At 28.5% G+C, this 20,586-nt stretch overlaps 1 protein-coding gene and 1 long non-coding RNA gene across 2 annotated transcripts in view; both read left to right on the forward strand.

Moving 5' to 3' along the window:
* The window catches only part of LOC129950497 (titin), a 164,305-nt gene that overhangs the window by 70,542 nt on the left and 73,177 nt on the right, over positions 1–20,586 (forward strand). The window lies entirely within an intron of this gene.
* On the forward strand, positions 15,876–19,643 carry LOC129949629 (uncharacterized). Its single transcript, XR_008782049.1, has 2 exons — positions 15,876–18,074; positions 18,138–19,643. It is a non-coding gene; the product is annotated as an uncharacterized LOC129949629 (long non-coding RNA).

Here is a 20,586-nt window from a genome sequence, read left to right on the forward strand (position 1 = left end):
CCCAGAAAGGGGACAAAATTTTTTGATGTAACATTTTTAAATTTAAAATGTTCATACACTTATAAGCCCTTTATTTAGTGCTTACACCAAAAATATTTTTAACACAAAATTTAAAATGATTTTCGAAAAATAAAATAGGTTACCTAATCTAGATTTTTTGACAAATAAAATGGCATTTAAATTTTTTGAGAAAAATTTATTTTGTAGGTACACTTTTAAATCTTGAAATATAGGAAATATTTTTAAACAGACTTTTTGGAATAAATTTTTAGTTCTACCAACCCAGTCGTGCATTTCAATTCTTTCAAAATTGGCTTTCTGTTGAATACAAAAGATCTTAAAAAATTAAATATATCTACGTTTGAAGTGAATTTGCTTTGTATGCTCTTCAACTGAGATTCAAACACGAATTTCAATAATACAAATCCCCCAAAAAAATCAAGTGACACTTTTGTTAAACTAATGGCTAAGTGAAAAACATAATAAACGTTTCATATCTATTGATATAAAAGCTTTGAAACGTGTAATTTGTGAGTACTACAAAACTTTTCTTCCCAACTTATTTGTTTACTTACTTTGTTTTAATTTATTTTTTTTAGAGAAATTATGTACTTAAATGCAACTATTTCTTTAAATTCAAGAACCAAACCTTTTTGTCTCTACAATTTTTAAGTTTTGTTGACGCCATTATAAGATCAAAATACGAGTAAGCAGATTGATAACGATAGTAATAAGAGACTCCCGGAAATTTAGTTCAAAAAAACTACGACAAAAAAAGCCCGACATTTTTACATACCAGATCCTTTCTCATTTTCTAGATTTTTAAATTTTTGCAGCGTTCTTCGCATTAATAGAAATGAAAACAAGAAAAGTGCTTTCATATGAAAGCATTCCAAGATTCTAACAGTTTTCTGTCTTCCAAGTTCTGAGTCTTTCAAATTAAATAGTTAGACCATACCTTGCTGGACAACAGTGTTCTAAATAACTTGATAACTAAAGTTGTCATTTTAGCAATTAAAGAACATTTTTAAGCGGTGAGTAAAAACTCATCTAAGTGTGTGACTTCCCCCCTGATGAAAAGTCTGGATCCACCCTTGCTCTCAAGTCGATTGCATCATCATCATGAACTTTGTCATAATAAATAAAGTGAAACTAGACTTAACGACCGTTTCGTTATGTGGATTTCGTCATATCTTAGAGATAAATATTAAAGCATAATATTGATGAGTGATCCTTCATTTCAATTCTAATGTGCCTTAAAATATCCCCATTGGCCCATTTCTATTTATTTTATTTTATTTCTTAATGATTTACCTTCTGTTTTAAATAATTTTAATATCGCTAGTCTCTGCAGATGATGTTAAAAATGTTCGAATTATTAACTCCACCAAGAATTGTTAAGAGCTACACGATCATATTATTAATGAAAACAAAGCACTTAGTTTCGCAAACATAATTTTTCGAGAGTTAGTTAAGTCTTTTCCCCCAAAACCACATTAAATCTCATTTTTTAACCTCTGAACCAACGATATAGCAAAACCATCTAAGTGAATTTGAATTCTAAACGTACATCTGGCATGATCAAATTTTCTTGTGGTATACTTACAGGCGATCGATCTATGTCATTCTTCGGCTTAGATATTAAAAAAAAGCTTTCTGTTAAGATTTATTTAAGCTTTATTTGTTTTTTTTTAAATTCAACGAAGCAACAATTTTATTAAGTCTCTATTTCTGTTTTGCAGTCATACAATTTATTATTATCTAATTGAAAGCCATAGGACCACCAGTCCAGTAAGACGAACCTAATGCAACTTTGTAAGCTTAATTGCCTTTGACTAGTTCAACGAGTTATTTCTTCCGTGACGCCCCTAATATGTAAAACATACCTTATAGATCTTAAAAAAAATCGCGCAACGGCAGACAACGACGAACTATGACGCGGCGGCGCGCGGCGCTCGGTGAAACGCGGCGGTGCAATTGCATTGCAGCGATTTAAAAAGTACCTTATGCGATAAACACTTTCGCTTCTAACGTCACAGAAAGATAACTTAGCTAAACATTATGATGATGATGATGATATTACATCTATAAAAAATTGTAAACTCGCATATTCATATAGTTAATTATAACTTTAATAACTTGTTTGAGGCTGGATTTTTATAAACAAAAAAAAAATATTGTTATGTTTTTGTTGTTCCTGTTTTTGTTGCTGGATACAATTTAGAAACAAAAAACTGGTTTGCAATAAAACATTCATCATGTATGAAATTAAATACATAAATCTGTGATTGATAGCAACATCAAATTATTATATTGTTCCTTGTTCATGACGATGTTTTTTTTATTGTTTAATTTATTCAGAAATCTATAAGAAGTCTTAAATTATTAGATGATATAACTTGAATTAAATGATGATTAGACATCATATGTAACATATGTTTGAATAAAAAGAATATTATTCATATTGTTTTTGTTTAAGAAGCATGCTTATTTTGATTTAATTTAATCTTTAGTAATAAAAATACATTAAAATTCCATGAGTATCTATGACCCTAAAAGGTACAACAACTTTTTAAGGGTCATTTAAAAACGCTGCAATATGTATGCAGGAAAGAAGATATATAGATCCAAAAATCGTATTCGAACGTCTTAGGTGGAAAGAATCGACCGAAAGATGTTCCGCGTATAGCAAAATGCATAATGACCACTCGCTTGACAGCTTCTATTTAAAAAAGAAGCAAGTTAATTTTATTAACAGGGTAAATTGAAATTGCAATCCAAAGTTTAACTCTAAACTGTTTTCTGTGGAGATGTATTTGAGGACTAAAATCATTATATTTAAAAAGGAAAACGCTGTCTTTAAATGCTACAAAAGACTTAAAACAATCTTTAACTCAACATTTATTTTTTTTATATATTTTTGATTCAGGGTTTTATTTTTCTTTCAATTATTATTAAATATAAATAACAACTTTTTGTATAAGATGAAGATGGTTTGTTGTCAAAAATTGTTTTTAGTGGTATTTTTGGACGGTTTTTTTGTTATGAAAAAAACTTCCTATTGGATTATATTACAACCATAAATTAATATTTTGATTACAATATTTTGTATAAAATGAAGAGTTCTATTATTTCTTCCCGAGATATTTGAGTTAAAAATCTGTTTTACCAGTTTTTATCACTTTTTGAAGGTTCTTATTTTTGTTATGAAAACTTAAATTGTTTTTAACTTATCAAATGGTTTTATTTTTGCCAAAATACTCGAGTCTAAAATCAATTTGTTCCAATTTTTAGTAGTGACTTTTTTTAGATTTGAGAATCTAATGAAATATATTTTGTGTGAGATAAATAATTTGAAGTAACTATCTTTCTTTGTTCTCAGGATATTTGAATCGAAAACCATTTCTTATGAGTTTGTCAGTTATTTTTTTCTAAAAAACTACTTAAAAATAACCAACCATATTTGGAATATAATGAAACAGTTTGATTTCAAATTCTATTCTTGTTAACTAGATTTTTATTCGAAAACCAATTTTTAAAATTTTAGTAGAATTTCTGTCAAATTTTTATTTCTTAAATACAGGTTAGATATTTTTAAGAAAATTTAGCACAAAATGAAATCATTTTGAAGTCAACATCTTTATCTATTCACGAAATATCCAAAATGAAACATCAATTTTTCGATTTTATTTTTTTATAAAAAAAATGACTGTTGAATTTTTTTAAAAATTTTACCTATGTATATCTTAAATTTTTGGAAAGATATTTGATTCGAAAATCATTTTTTAACAACTTTTAGAAATGGGTTTTTTAAGTTTTTATTTTTTGCAAAAAAAAATTACAATTCGATTTTTGTCAAAATTTTACCAGATGTCAAACATTTTTTTTTTTGCATACAATTCTCTTGGAGATGAATTCATTTTTTTCCATAAAATATTTTAGGTGGCAGTTGATTTTGTTCAGTTTTTTTTTGATTTATAAAAATAACGTTACATGAATTTATTTTCCTAATTATACCAAGTTTTGTATCACGTCACATTTTATAATATTTGTGAGATATTTTGGTTTAACTCTTTTTTAAAATTGCTATAATAAAAAACATCCACGCAAAGTTTTTGATAGTCCCTTCTGCATCTTTCTGTACTGTTATCTGTATTTTAGAATGTATTTGAAGTCGATATCTCTACTGGTTCTTGAGCTATTGAGTTCCCGAACGTACGTACATGCACAAGCTTACACCGACATCTCTCTAAAAATCTTTTATTTTACATAGATTCTAGAGACCTTGAAACGTCGAGAAATATCAAAATGTTCAATTCGTCAAATTGGACCGATTACAATTACTTCTTGTGGAAAATTAATAAATGTGATTTGATACTTGACTTGAATCGAATATTAGTCAAACGAATGTGGTAACATAACGTAAGGTTTGTAGAATTTCATGCACTTACATAGCACTTTAGCCATAAAATGATCGAAGTGAGAACGAAAATTCCTTAACAAAGGTTTAAAAATGGGTGCAGATTTTGAATTGGAAATTATTTTTATAATTCTTTGTACTTTAACGAAATACATTGGTTCGAAATTTATAATTCAAGTTCATTGTATAAGTGATTGTTTTAATTTTAAATTTGGTTTAAAATGGGTGTTCTCTGAAAATAATGTGCTCTTTGTTAATTTGTCTTTTTCTTAAAAGTTATACATGTTTTAAGTCTTTTTTAATAAAGATATGATGATAAATGATGTATCCATAATGTTTGAATTAGTCCTTAGGATTAGGGTACCTTCTTAAAGGGTATATTTCAATTCACTTAAATTCAATTCATTCTTTATTGAAGCTTTTGAAACACAATTCCTTATGTGTACATATCCACTTCTCTTCAACTGAATACGCACAAACATTTTTGAAAATACTTTTAACATTTGTTTCCAAATATTGATGGATATGGTTCCATCTGTTGGTGCTAACTACTCCCCCAAGATGTTAAGAAATGAGTTATCCAAATTCAACCACTAGTTTTTTTCCTTTTGCCGACTTGTAAGGCTTTCTTTTAAGGAAAGTTTAATATTTTTTGAGTTAACTGAATAGGTACATACAAATAAAATTGTTATAGGATTGGAATAAAACAAGTTTCCGTTAACAAGTTGGTAATTGGTACTTCCACCTTTACTGAAAATAATTTTGTAAATTAGTTCCAGTAATAATTCTACAGCTTTGGATCAAGTTCGACGAATTTCCGCTATTTCTATTGCAGAAATTAAGGATTCTTTGTCTTTAAACTATCTAACACCGTCATTAAATGTGGGTACTAAATATTCCCAAGTAATGTTTAAATCAGATAAGTACGGCAGTGATCCAAGTCCAAGTTTTGCTCCTGTTTCCAAGCTTTGGGGGCAAATTTATGGGTCAGACAATTTTAGATTATTTAGGAAATCTTCTTTCCAAGAGTTCCTTATACCCAGTAATTGTTAATGTAAACACCTCAACCTTAACCCGTCTATAATAACAGACAGCTTTAAATATAGTGACACCTCCTGCACAGTTGTGACGAAACTTTTGACACCCTTTTATTTGTTCAAATCGTGAAAATAAAAGATTGACCCATTACGGCCAACATGACGTAGAGGTTTTTTCTTAAGTTCTAGAATTATGCATTCGTTTTTTAAGGGAGTAGTTAGCATGGCCAAATGTCATAAAAACTGTCAAAATTTGGATAGTTTGTATAAAATATTTATACAATTTATTTTATGGTTAATTTATGTCAGTGGAAAATTAATAAATTTTAGGTTTTACTTGGATCAAATAGTGATTAATTTTTGGCCAATAAGTCCAACATTTCGTTCCCGTCAAAGTCACTGTGGACATTGGGGTCTTAAGTAGGGTCTCTTATTCTCGTACTGAGCTAAAACAAAGACAATGCATTATTCTGGGAGCTTTAAAGACATTTCCAGACATAATGATATCGACATGAATTTATTTTGTTACGCTGTTATATGGGGACTTCTGTTAGAAAGCTTAGAGCTATACTTGACTACAAATAGTCTTTTTGAATGAATAACATTTATATCGAATACAGTATTTCTACAATTGATCATAAACTAAAATCAAATTTTAGAAAAATTCAAACTACAATGTTCAGAACTAAGCAAAATTTTAATAAGGCTTAAATCTGTTTTCAAGAAATAATTTAAATTCTGAAAATTCCAATCAAATTCAAAATAACATTTCCAATAACTAAAAGTTTCATAATTTCGAAATTCTCTTGAAACCACTACTTATTGTTTTATTACCTTATTTGCTATAGTAATAAATTCCAATATATATTTTTTCTCAACTTCTTAATATGGAAAACATTTTGTAAAAAATCAATGTCACGCAATAAATCGACATTGGCTAAGTGGGTGGTATTGTATAAAATTTCGATTAAATTTATATTAAAATAAAACCTATATAGATGACTTAAATAAAATATAAAAATAAGTTGTAGATTGATAATGTGACTTGAATTTTATAAACGCAAATTTTGTATTGATATTTGTTTTTTTTTTATAGGCGCAACGTGTTGCCCCAAAATAGATTTTACAACGAATTCATTAGAAATTCTTGACCTAGCTTTGGAGAGCAAAAATATAATAATTTGTTGCTTTATTAACTTATACGAATGATAAAAACAATTCTCAAGAACTATGAATTATTCCATTGAAGAATTTATTTAAAGTGGAATTTAATTTGTGATGCAAGTTTTTTGACATGATAATGTTTTGAGATGTTTTAATTTTAAAACTTAAAACTAGCTCACAATTTGAACGTGTATTTGATACATTCGTTTAATGCACCAGGATTGTAGTTCATTCTTTTGAGGTAATTTTTAACGACTTTTTCGCAAATTTCGGGAGGTATCTCCGCTATAACCTGATTTATATATACGGTTTTAATGCTTCTGGAAGGAATTGATGTCCTTAAAAACGTAAAATCACATATTGTCCAAGCCATGATCTTTAATTGCCAACTAAAAATGTCGGTTATCATTCGATTATTCCTCCGAATGACAGCCGAGTTTTTAACCACGAATTAAATAAATAACGCCTTAGATGCAAAGTAATATTTCTATTACTTTGATTTTTAATTAAGCTTGACCTATCTCAAATTTAGGAATGTCCTCTGTCTCCAACTGTATTGAAAATAATAGCTTCTTAACTCCACACAAAAGCTTAAATATTAAAATTCATCTAGTATTTCACACTTGATATTATTCAAATTATAAATAAATCAAGTTAAACAACAAATTTATGTGTTCTTAGTTTGAAATTAAACATAATTTTTTTTGTTTAAATAAGCAGATACGTATTTATAAAAAATAAACAAACAAATAAAGATTTAAAAAAACTCGTCTTTTGATTTAATTGTTCTTAAAATAACTTTTCTATGTTTTTACTATTTTTTGCAAAGAAATGAGTTTTTTTTTCTCAATATATAATAAACAGTTAAAGTTGGAAAAACATCTCCTTAATAAAATTATTTACTTTATTTTTTGAATAATTGGTTTATATTTTATTTTGACCACCCAAGATGTTATGTCTGAATTTCAAATCTAAATTCGATTATAACTTTCTAGACGCTTTTTTGTTCCTCTTGTCTTCCTAAGATTCAAAGCCTGAATTATTTTTTTTTTGTCAAAGTCTGTATAGAACAGACACAAAAATTAAGTCTGCTGCTATTTAATAACAAAAGAAGTTATCGAGATTCTACTTCCATAAAATTAAGAAACAAAATGAAATGAAAATGACTCATTAAATGCAAATTAAAATAATTATTTATGGATCTATTTCAGACTGAAATTGTTTAATAGTGCTTTTGAACTTTTATTTTATCAAAACCGGTTTAAAATTAAAAGCTTTTGAAGTTATTATTTTATAAAAAATGAGTCGTTAGAAGAAATTCGATGAACAGTTTATTAACATTTTTGAAAGTTTTCAGATGATTTGTTTTTGTGCCAGTTTTTAGGAACATATTAAATAAATTTAGATCAAATGGTAGGGGAAGTAAGGGCAAAAATTGTATTTGTAAGGCTGTTTTTTTTAAACTATTTTAATTTTTTTAAGCACAAAATTCGTATGGTAACTTAGTAACATTGGACCACTGTAAAAGAAAACATTAGAAACAAAATTAAACTCCAATTCTTTAAAAATAAAAAGAGGTTGAAATGCGACCCACGCTGATAACTTCCCATCCCGTCTGTGGATTTGTCTTGCTTAAAAGTTTATGTTTTCATGTAGGGTTTAAAAAGATATTAGTTGAATTATTCTTAAAAATTTTAAAATTACCAATAATGTTTTCATATCAAGAAATAGTTTAATTTGAAAATCTAGTTTTGTTATTTTTAATAACTTTATTAGCATTGCTCAGATTTGTATAAATTGGATGAATGTAATTAATTTGAGAGATATCAAAAACCGAACATCAATTCTTACCAAATTTACGAACTATTTTTTGTAGATTCTATTTTTTTATGAAAAAAAAACCAACTGGGATTAAAAAAAAAACTACTGAATATCGAAAACAATATTTTCTGTAAAATAAAAAAAATTTGAATACAATAATTTTAATTTTTGAAAAGCTTTTCAGTCGAAAGTAAATTTTTACCGAGTTTTAGTATTAGGTTTTATTTTTTGTAAAAAAAATTGTCAATTCAATTTTTCTCAAACTTCTACCGAATGTTGAAAGCAATATTTTTTAGAGGTTAAAATTACCTGGAATCCATTATCTTAAATTTATGAAAAGATATTTGTGTCGAAATTCAATTTTTAATAACTTTAAGTAATGTTTTTTAGGTCTTTTTTATAAAAAAAAACTGTCAATTCGTTTTTTAACTTCCATAGGAAGTTATTGTAATGGGTCCAATTTGTCAAATTGAAAATTTCGACATTTCTCCACCTTTCAAGCTCCCTAGAGTCGAAATAAAAGATTTTTAGAAAGATGTCTGTGCGTGCGTTCCATACGTTCGCGACGTTTTTTTCGTCCTCCATAGCTCAAGAACTAGAAGAGATATAAACTTCAAATAAATTTTGTTATACAGATAATAAGGCAGAAAGATGCAGAAAGGGCTCTCAAGAAAATTGGGTCTGTGGTTTTTTTACCATAGCAGTTTGAAAAAAAGGTGATAATTTTGGTTAACCCTAAATATCTTACGAGAGACTTGAATTAAATTTTATATAATATATTGTAACGTGATACCAAACAGGTATAATTTTTGAAAAAAATCAATATAACGGTTTTTTTATAAATCAATACAACTGAAAAAAAAATTTGTCACCTCCAAAATTTTACGACTGAAATATTAATTCATCTCTAAAACAATTTTGTGCAACGAAGAATAATGTTTTTGACATCTGATAAAATGTTGAGAAAAATCGAATTGACAGTTTTTTTTACAAAAACTAAAAACCTAAAAAAAATTAATAAAAGTTGGTAAAAATTGATTTTCGACTCAAATATCTTTTCAAAACTTTGCGATATTGGCTTTAATTTACTTTTGTCTTTCAAAAAATATTGTTGTCAACATTTAGTAACATTTTGAAAAAAATCGAATTGACAGTTTTTGTACAAAAAATTAAAAACCTAAACAAAATTTACAAAAGTTGGTAAAAATTTGTTTTCGACTCAAATATCTTTTCAAAACTTTGAGATATTGGCTTTAATTTACTTTTATCTTTCAAAAAATATTGTTGTCAACATTCAGTAACATTTTGACAAAAATCTTATTGACAGTTATTGTACAAAAAATTAAAAACCTAAACAAAATTTTCAAAAGTTGGTAAAAATTGATTTTTGACTCAAATATCTTTTCAAAACTTTGAGATATTGGCTTTAATTTACTTTTATCTTTCAAAACATATTGTTGTCAACATTCAGTAACATTTTGAAAAAAAATCGAATTAACAGTTTTTTTTACAAAAAATTAAAAACCGAAAAAAAAATTAGAATAGTGGTAAAAAATGATTTTCGACTCAAATATCTTTTCAAAACTTTGAGATAATAGCTTCTTACTAATTTTTTCTTATAAGAAATATTGTTTTCAAAATAACGACATTTTTTTAAAAAAAAATCGAATTTGCAGTTTTTTTTTACAAAAAATGAAAACCTAAAAAAAATGTATAAAAGTTGGTAAAAATTGATTTACGACTCAAATATCTTTTCACAAAATTTGAATGTTGGCTTCAAACCAATTTTATCTCATAAGAAATATTGTTGTTAACATTTTGTTAAATTTAAAAAAAAAATCGAATTGACAGTTTTTTTTATAAAAAATAAAACTCTAAAAAAACAATACTAAAACTTGGTAAAAATTTACTTTCGGCTCAAATAGCTTTTTAAAAATTAAAAATATTGGCTTTAAACTTATTTTATTTCACAGAAATTATTTTTTTCGATATTCAGTAATTTTTATATAAAAATCCAACAGTCCGTTTTTTCATAAAAAATAAATTCTACAAAAAATAGTACGCAAATTTGGTAAAAATTGATACGAGTACTTATAGACAAACTTTTAAGCAAGACAAATCGACAGACGGGATGGGAAGTTATCAGTGTGGGTCGCATCCCAGCCTCTTTTTTTTCAAAATCTTACCAGACGTTAAAAACTTTATTTTTCGTTGCACAAAATTGTTATGGAGATCAAAACATTTTGTATTCGTAAAATTTACAATTTTTTTTTCAGTTTTTTTTATGTATAAAAAAACCGTTAATTGGATTTTTTTTGAATATAATTGTTTTGTATCACGTTACATTACATAATACAAAATTTAATTCGAGTCTCTAGCGTTTTTGGTTCATGAGATATTTAGGGTTAACCAACATTTTCACTTTATTTTTAAACTGCTACGGTATAAAAAAAACCACCAACGAAATTTTCTTTAGAGCCCTTTCTGCATCTTTCTGCCTTATTATCTGTATAACAAAATTTATTTGAGGTCGATATCTCTACTGGTTCTTGAGCTATGGACGACGAAAACAACGTCGCGAACGTACTTACACACGCACGCACAGACATCATTCTAAAAATCTTTTATTCCGACTCTAGGGACCTTGAAACGTCGAGAAATTTCAACATTTTCAACTTGACAAGTACAATAACTTCCTATGGAAAATAAATAAAACCTTTTATTGTCGAACCATACAAAATGTTGTATTGTAAAATCCATTCAAAGTAATAATATGCATCCTTTTGTGGAACATGTGCAGTGCACTGCATAAGAACTTTTTAAAATTTCAAAAATCGATTTTGTGTGTCTATGTTGCATAATAAAATGACATTCAATTTAAATTCTTTGACCTTGAGACACAATTTCATTTTTATAAAAATGCAAAATTGATTCTAGTATGCAAATTCACCTCATTTGACTTTGATTCCATACTCCCACTCTATCAAACCCAAATGACATAATTATTTTAATTAATCCACTCTTTATGGTTAAATAAATGACAGAGCAGACGGGTTATCATTTCTATATATATTGAAAATTGTATGGAATTTATAATTAACGTGTATGGAGTTAAAATGTATTTATAAAAAATTGAATGTTTTCGTTAAATTGAATTACCGGCCGGCGGATACGGCGGCGGTGGCGGCACGAGGCAGCATCAAACGCGTGGTAGCATAGCTAGCGGCAGTTTCGTTATTGTTTACCATGAGAATCGTAAACAAAAATTGCTAAGCTCGTAAAACTCATTTATTTCCGGGGTCAAGAAAAACTTGAATAGCGATGTCATGAAAAACTATTTAAGAAATGCGACACATCATTCAGCATTGTATTTGTTCTTACGTCAGTTTGTTTTGATCATTAAACTTGAATTATTCTTAAGCTCAAGAGTCTATCAAGTTCGCATAAACACTGTTTTTCTTCTTCAAATGAGAAATAGGATCGTTTTGAGGGCACTATGCTTAACTCAAACTTGATTTTAATTTTATTTAAAACTTAACATTTTTAAAGTTCGAATTTGAATTGAAAACTGTGTTAATGCGTTTTATTTTTGAAATTTCTATCACAAAAGTGACCTCATAAGGGCTAGAATCATCATCATCAAAATATGTGTCAAAATAAAATTAAAATATCTAAAGCTTTAAGATATTCAGTTTCTCTTCTAAAATTGTTGTATTTAAACATTTTTGTTGAATCTCATTTATATTCCAAACTAAATCTGCTAAATTCATTATAATAATCTTATTTCTATAAATATCTTTTTTTGCAAAATGTATCTTTGTTCGAATGATTATTATATCGATAAATAAAGAGCGTAATCGCCGCAAAAAAAAAAAACTATATCACTTTAAAATGTTCATTATTCTTGGTTTTGATCATTCCTATTAATACCTTTTTTAAAACAGACTTTTATTTAATTATGGAAATATTTAACTTAAGCAGCTTTTGCGAGTAATAAACCTATGACTTTTCATTTCTTTTAAAATATATACATTAAAAAAAATAAAACCTGATGAACACGGCCAGTAATTTTATGTAGTAAATAGTTATGGTAAATATACCCGGAAATGTTTGCTAATTTTAACAAAATTATTGATTACAAATATAAGATTTAAAACAAGTATTATTTTTGTTGATGATTTAAATTAAAATATGATGCATGATGCAGATTATGTTGAGAGCAACATAAAAAGAGAATTAATTGTATTTTTTTTGTATGAAGTTTAGTAAAATCGTTTTCTTCTTAAATAATCCCCAAAGCGGATTGAAAAGTATTCTATGACGTCAAATTTATATAATTTGCATTTAATTATAATGAACATAAACAATAGACAAACATTCATAGAATTACGCTGACTCACTGTATCATATTAAGTTGATCGTTTATTTTCCCACGAGATATCAACTGATGTGATGAAACTCTATTATGATTAATATAAGACTTTAAGAAAGTGCGTTGCTTTAAAATTGAAAATATTCAACTTACCGCATAATGAATTAGAAGAAGAACTTAAGTATTTCGGTACTTACACTTCTATACCATGGTAGAGTTACTTTCAAAAATTATAAGTTCTCGTATTTTTTATTATTTGGATATGAGCACAATGTATCAAGTAGAGCTTCTTCAAAAAATATCTAAATTTTCTTTAGTACTTCAAGTATTTAGTCAGTACAAATACTTCAAAGCACTTTTTAGCTCACTTTATATTCTTTTAACTACAACAGCTATTAAAAAATTAATGCATTTAACAAAAAAAAAAAGAAGTAGGCAAGCAAATACTTATCAAGAATTTATTTAAGTACCTATTGCTTAGTATCCAAGTTAACGATTAACTTTAAAATTGAAAAATGTTTGTGCTTGGCAGTATCCAAGCACTGAAACAGAAGTATAATATCTGCAAGCAGTACCTTTATTTAATTTATATACATGTCTAATACTGAGAGATGACAAAACCGCTTTTTTGGGGTTAACGAACCTTTTAGAATATTTGTTTGTTTAAAATTTAAAGTTTTATAACATCGATCTAGAAGTATAGATCTATATTTTACGCTCTGGTTTAAAGAAAATTCTTAAGATAGATCCCGAAATATTGATTAATTATTTCAAACATTTGTTTGCCTAAATGTATCTTATTTAAAATTGTTTTAAACAAATAATTATTATAAAGCTGACGTGGAAGTTCGAACAGAAAACACTCTTGACTTGTTTGTTTCCTATATTCCTAATAAGTACACTATTCGAGACGGTCTTCATTCAGGATTTTTAATTGGCCAGTATATGCTTCATCGATAGTGACGTTGGCGCCAGGGTTGATATGATCACAAGTTTGATTCTCCTGGGAATGATAACTTTCATTCCGAACAATGTTAAAAGCATCAGATTTAAAAAAAACGCATAATTCAATGCGAGTTGTAAATAGGTTAGCCCAAAGAATGCTATAAAGCCAACCCTATTGAAAATAGACGAACAAATTTTAAGCAACCCAGGAAGGCCTGTATCGCCCATATCCGACTAAATTTTTGATCATATGTAAAAAACTTGAAAAATTCTTGCTCTTCCTCTGTTCCCACGTTTGTTGTCAATGATACTCCATTTTTTAGCTCTTTGAGAAAGATAATCTCTTTGCTAGGCAGTTGCTAGGCCACCAACTCACTTTTTTCGCATTCGTACTGTGGCAAGGGTCATTAGATATCTTTACACACACAATCTGCTGGTCCGTATGGTATCCCCGCTTATATTTTGAAGAGATGTTTTTACATTTGTCCTACTCCTCAGGTCTCGTTCCTACTTATTTACTTACTTAAGGTGGCGCTTCAGTCAGGGGCGGACCTGGACCTCAAACAACATGCGTCTCCAGTCAGCTTCGCACGCCAAGTTGGTTGAGGTCCTCTCTCACCTGGATGCGCCACCTGAGTCGCGGTCTTCCTCTACTGTGCCGTCCCTCGGGATTAGATTCGAAGACCGTCCGGGCTGGAGCGTTGATATCGATTCGCTCTACATGACCTAGCCATCTAAGCCGTTGGACTTTAATTCTGCTAACTACAGTACAGTTCAAGTCTCGTTCCTAGTGGATGGAAAACATCATTTGTCCAGCGCATCCCCAAAAAAGGCAAAGCTTCCTCACTCTCTAATTACCTAGCGATTACTCTTAAATCCCTATCTTCCAAGTTCATGCAAACGCTGATTAATTATCGTAATTCATCAAGCTTATTACTTATCTTAATGACCGACATTACGGCTTTTGAACTGGGGATTTATAATAAAACTACAATAGATCTAATCTTTTCATGGTTTTGAAGAAACTAAGATTATTGCGCTTGATATTTTAAAAGCATTTGAAAAGATTTGGAATAGGCCCTCTTATCGAAAATACTCCTTCATTGGATTTGTAATTGCTATCCGAATCGTTCAATACAAGTTGTATTGGATGAATTTAAGTATGAAAACCACAAAATATATGCTCGTGTGTTAAAGGGCTTTTTTCTTTTTCTAACACTCTTTCTCATTTTTATTAATGATCTCCTGTCTGCAACTTCTATTCCAATACATAGTTTCGCTGATGATAATACTCTTTGCTTGTCATATTCGTCTTCAGACTCACTTCTTTGGATGTGGAACTGCAACGAGAAAGTATGATAAGCTCATTAAATTCCGACATAAACACAATTGTATTATGGGGAATGAAAAACCTTGTTTTTAATGCTTCGAAAACTCAATTGCTGTCTTGTATCGTTAAATGGATATTTACTACCCTTACCATTTTCACCAATCAACTCTTTTAAAATGATCACAAACGAGATGTCACCATAAATACCAACGAATGTTAAGGTTTCTAACTTCGGTCAAATATAAAAATTGGTTCTTTAGCCGCACTACGCGAATGCCTTGCCACACTCTTTTTTTTTCCCAATCATTGCAACATTCAGGAATTCAAAACCAACGTGCACCGACATCTCCTTTCAAACACTCTCTTCTTTTCAGTCCTCACACTGAGTCTCTGTATAATAAGGGTATTAATATCCCCTAGAGTGTGCGCTTTTTATAAAAAAAAACCTATGGATAACTTTATGAGGTCACAAAGTTTAATGAAAGACCGACTCTATTCAGTACATTCATTGGCTTCAACCGTCAGATTTGCTTCATTTAAAAAGGTTGACACTAATTTACATTACATTTTTTTAAAAGCTCACATCCCTGTGAAATCTTTTTTATTGCTAAATTATTCATTTTTTCTTTAAATGTATGTATTTTGTATGTCATTGCGCTTTGGTCTTCTTTATATTTTTAAACAACATTGTATATTTAACCTTAAAGAACTTAGTTTGTAATATTCATGTACGTACATCTTTATGTAAATAAGTATATAAGTATGATGTTATTTGTGTGTCTTTAATCATAAGGGCAATGCCATACAAATGGTCACGTTTCTCATCAAAATAATACAATTTAATTAATTATAATGAAAAATCATACCATCTAAATATAACGAAACAAATCACATAATACCAGCTCATCATTTCCCTCTCCAGTAATATTCATATCTAAATTACCTATCTAAATTACCTATATCTTTGATTTGTACGATTTTTATAACGTATAATTAGCCTTTAATTCAAATATAATTTGGCCACCTTAAAGTCTTACAAAACCAAAGGTAAACCCTAATCATTTGTTGAGGCCTACTTTGCAATCTAAGCACATTCCAATTTAATTTCTCTGATGTGATAGATAAAATAAAACGTGTTTTTTAATTAATTTTTTTTTTATAATTTCATACTGCTATTCGTATATATGTATAATCGTACCTATATTAAAGCAATTTCTTCGAAAGTATAAACAACAACATAAACAAAATAATAAATATAAAAAAATAAACAATAAACAAAATGAGCAACAAAATAAAATAAATTAAAATAAAATATACTTATGACTTACAACAACAAATATAAAAACAAAACATTCAGCATCACCACAATATACGCGGTCTATCTATTGCCTTCACAGTTTAACCCAAAGTCATGATTCAAACCTCTATCACAACCAAGTCAGCGTTGGAACCGCAAAGTCGTGTGAAAGTAGATATCTCGCAGAGCTTATAATAATAATCGCTTAAAAATTGCGCTTCAACAAAAATAATCCGCATCAACGAACGATTGAAAATAAGTTGAACTTTTAATCCAAGTTTATTTAAAATAGAAAAAAAATATCAATTTATTCAAAAACTATTATAAAACCTCTCGTGTAAGGAAAACTTAATTTTCGTAAACAAATTAAAAAAAAATATTGATTAAGTTGTTTTGAAAAATTATTCAAACAAATAAGAAAAAACGGTTTATATAGTGTTTGTGTTTTGTGACGCAGATCAACCACAAAAAGAAAACAACAAAAAATGTCATCAGTAAGCAATTATTGGCAAGAAGGACCACTTCCGTCAGATGGTTCAAATTTTGCCGTCGCCATGTTTCTCGTTATGGTCTGTACAATGGAAGTGATTTTCTTAAAACTTACCGTTGCACCAATGTTTAGTCGTGATGTGGAATATGATAATTCAAGTGAATACGAAGAAGATATTTACTATGAGGAATTATATAATAATAGCAGTTTATGGCCAAGTAGACGAAGAAATCAGGAAACAGGATATGATGATCTGGATTATAACGCTTAAATTAATTCCAATGCATTTCTTTGATATGTGATAAAAGTTCACCCGAAAAGTGTGATAGCGACAGTGATTCGAATAACTCGTATAGAACATGAGACTGTTTATATTTGTTAATGTTTATTTGGAAAAGTACATTTAAAACAACTTATTTTAAACTACATAGTATTTAATCTAAGGAACAACAAAACCCCATTAACATTTTCAACAATTAAGTACCTTGTAAAAAAACTGAAAAGATCCTAATAATTCCTGACAAAGAACTTGATGGAAAAGTGATTAATGTTAAAATGTGGCAGTAAAGAGAGAAACAATTCTTGGATATTGTAACATTTTTTGGAAATGTTTACTAAATTACTTTATCAACATAAATGAACAACGAAATCAATTCAAGGTTATTCGAATTCTTTTAGTATTTGCACTTTATCCATCGACTTAATTTTGAATAGCGTCATAATGTTGAATATATTTGAAATCAACGAATCTGAACTTAAGAATTCATCACAGACACCGGTTAGTGAAATTTAAATTTAGCATTTTTGTTTTGACGCCACCGTGTCGGAAAAACGAGTTTCAAATTTCTTCGAAGCAGCATTTTTCGGAATTTATAGTATTTCAAAAGTAACGAAACAAGCACCACTTGCAAGGAAAGGAAAACCAAAATCAGTAGAAATAATTTGATTTGAAAATTGAAAAGCTTAAGCACCTGATGAGTGGAGTACAAAAATGTTTAAGGCATCTTCTTGAGAATCGATTCAATCTTTAATGCGAAGCATGGTCCACTTTGTCTGGATTTCTGGAACAATTTCATACGAAAGCCGAGTCAAAAACACTCTTTTTTAAAGCCAGACCATGTGAACAAATTTAATGTTCTACGTTTAAATTGAGATTTGCTGAAAAACGCCAGTATTGCATTATTACCACAGGCAAATTGTAATTATTTCTTTAAAAAAAAAGTTTAAATTTATAACAACATAACATTATTTAATTTTTAAGCATAGAATGTTCTTGGTGCTGAATGAAGACATCATCGGCTGAATTTATCAAAAATAATTAAAAGAACTACAGAAACTATCTTTGAAGGGAAACAATTTTAATGTTTTTAAAACTGCTGAATTTGAAGAAAAACAAAATGAAAAACTGTACTTTTGTTGCAAAAACAATTCTATTCGGTCTTAAATTATATTCGCATAGATTAGCATTAAGATAAAAGAAGGATTAAAGACATCGTTGTCAAAAAATCATTGTATAAAAATGTATCGAATTTTAAACTAGAAGAATCTACTTCCATATGTCAAAAACTGTAAAACATTAATTTCTGTGAAAACCTCTTCCAAACCAAGTAAACAAGAAATTCTTAGACATCAATTAAATGAATTAATACAGGGGTTTCCAATAAGAAGTTTCATTATAATATTTGAAAAGTTGAATATTTTCTTTGAGAGAAGTGAATTAATGATTCTTTCATTAAAAACAAGAAGAACAAAAAAAACAGTTGCAGCAATATACCAATTTCATTTTTCGCCATGATCTTGAATTGAATGTGGTGGAGCCTTGAAATTAATCTTAACTTTCAAGTGGCATCAAAGAAAAAAGTCCCATATAACAGTTGCACCAATCTCCTTTTCGAAAATTTCACCAATATTGCAGTGAATTTGAAAAATTTTAACTTGTAGTTGAAGTGTGTATCGTGTTAATTTTAGTTATGTTTATTTCCTATTGACTGTACTTTTAACTTCTCAAATGTCAAACAATGACAGCTTCAAAGTGGCAGTTGCATTAAAGGTGGAATTCACAAAATGAAACCTCTTATTGGAAATTCTTTTTTTTTCAATATTAAAGAATAAGTTTACTCTTTCCCATTTTAAGAAAGTAAAGATATTAAAATAATCAACAAAATTAAAGCATAAGACAAAAATTTAAACACTGTTCACGCTGAATTGCTAAATTTAATAAATGTTATTAAAAAAAAGAAGCTTGTTTGTGAAAAAAGACTGCGAGCATGATCTCAAAATTAATCTTTTATATATGCCAACAATTTTACTAAACATTATCAACTTATTCCTATAAATATCCTTAAGATCATTGTTTTGTACTTTTAGAATATAAGAATTCATTTAATCACAATTATTGTCTCATCAATTATTTTGAAAAAAAAAGAAAAAATACCTGTTTTAAAAAAAATCCTAATATTTTTAAGAACATTTTATTTTGTATTATTATTGCGATGCATGCCTAATTTATTGCATTCTGATTTACATTTTAAAATATTTCGATGCCACATGAACATTAAAATGGAATATAACCCAACAAAATTGGCATCTCAAAAATGTTGCCTTAAAACGACGACAGCTTAACAGTGAGGATAATATAGTTTTGTAATTTATAAGCAATTCTCTTAATGTGATTTAAACCTATTAATTTTAAGTGTATTTTTTTATTTTTTCAATGTTTATCTGATAAAAAATAAATTTAAAATAAAAATTAAAAATAAAACTCTAATTGCATTTTGAAAACAAAATTAATTAAGATTGACTTTTATACATTTGTGCAAGGTTTTGTCCTCGTTAGTGCTCCGGATATCATTCAGTGATGAAGCTTTTAACTTTGTGGTAACAATGAACCTTCAACCATCGCCATGTGTTAGGCACATGTATAGTTATAGCTCCTGTATTTTGTATATGATGTTGAAGGGATATCATTTAAATGCATTAGTGAAAGGTTTTCACCGATGCAATGGCCAGAAAAAAAAGAAATTCTTTTTCAAAAAGCACCGCATATGCATGTTGGCCGTGTGGTGTATAGAAAGTCTCTAATGGCTGATGCAGCGCTGTGCTGCGCTGCACTGCCTCTGATGGCAACCGCTTAATTTCCTGAAAATGGAAAAACTGCTTGCGTAATATAGTTTGTGTGATGTGGAAAATATATAGAAAAAAAGGAAAATCAAAACTTTTAGCGAAAGAAGTGGCCATAGACACAAACTGAATGTGTAGTTTTATACAAGCTGTATGCCGCATAGTAGGTATGTGGTGGGCTCATGATGCTAGGGATAGATATTTGATGGTAAAAATACCATATACGTTTTTCTTTTTCAAGAAAGGTACTCTCACAACATAAGATCATATTAATGGAGTCCTAAAAAAACTGAGATTTAAATACATTCTTTTAATTTTTCTGTGCAAGATCTTTTGAAGTTTGTAGTAGTAGTATCCGTAGCGTGATGGTTAGTGCGTAGGACTTCTTGCTAGAGTTCTTGCATTCAATCACTGACTTTGTCACCTTATGTTTTTCCACACACAGGAAATGAATGGTTAAGAATTGTCAGACAAGAGAGTCTGGCTCCTAACGAGCAGTTAAGAGTATTAACTTAAATTTATTTACTCGTATATATTTACAAAACTAAAGAAACTCTAAAAAAAAATCTTATGTTAAAATTGATTGTCTT

Source organism: Eupeodes corollae, chromosome 3, assembly GCF_945859685.1.
Source record: "Eupeodes corollae chromosome 3, idEupCoro1.1, whole genome shotgun sequence".
NCBI classification, from domain to species: Eukaryota; Metazoa; Arthropoda; class Insecta; order Diptera; family Syrphidae; genus Eupeodes; species Eupeodes corollae.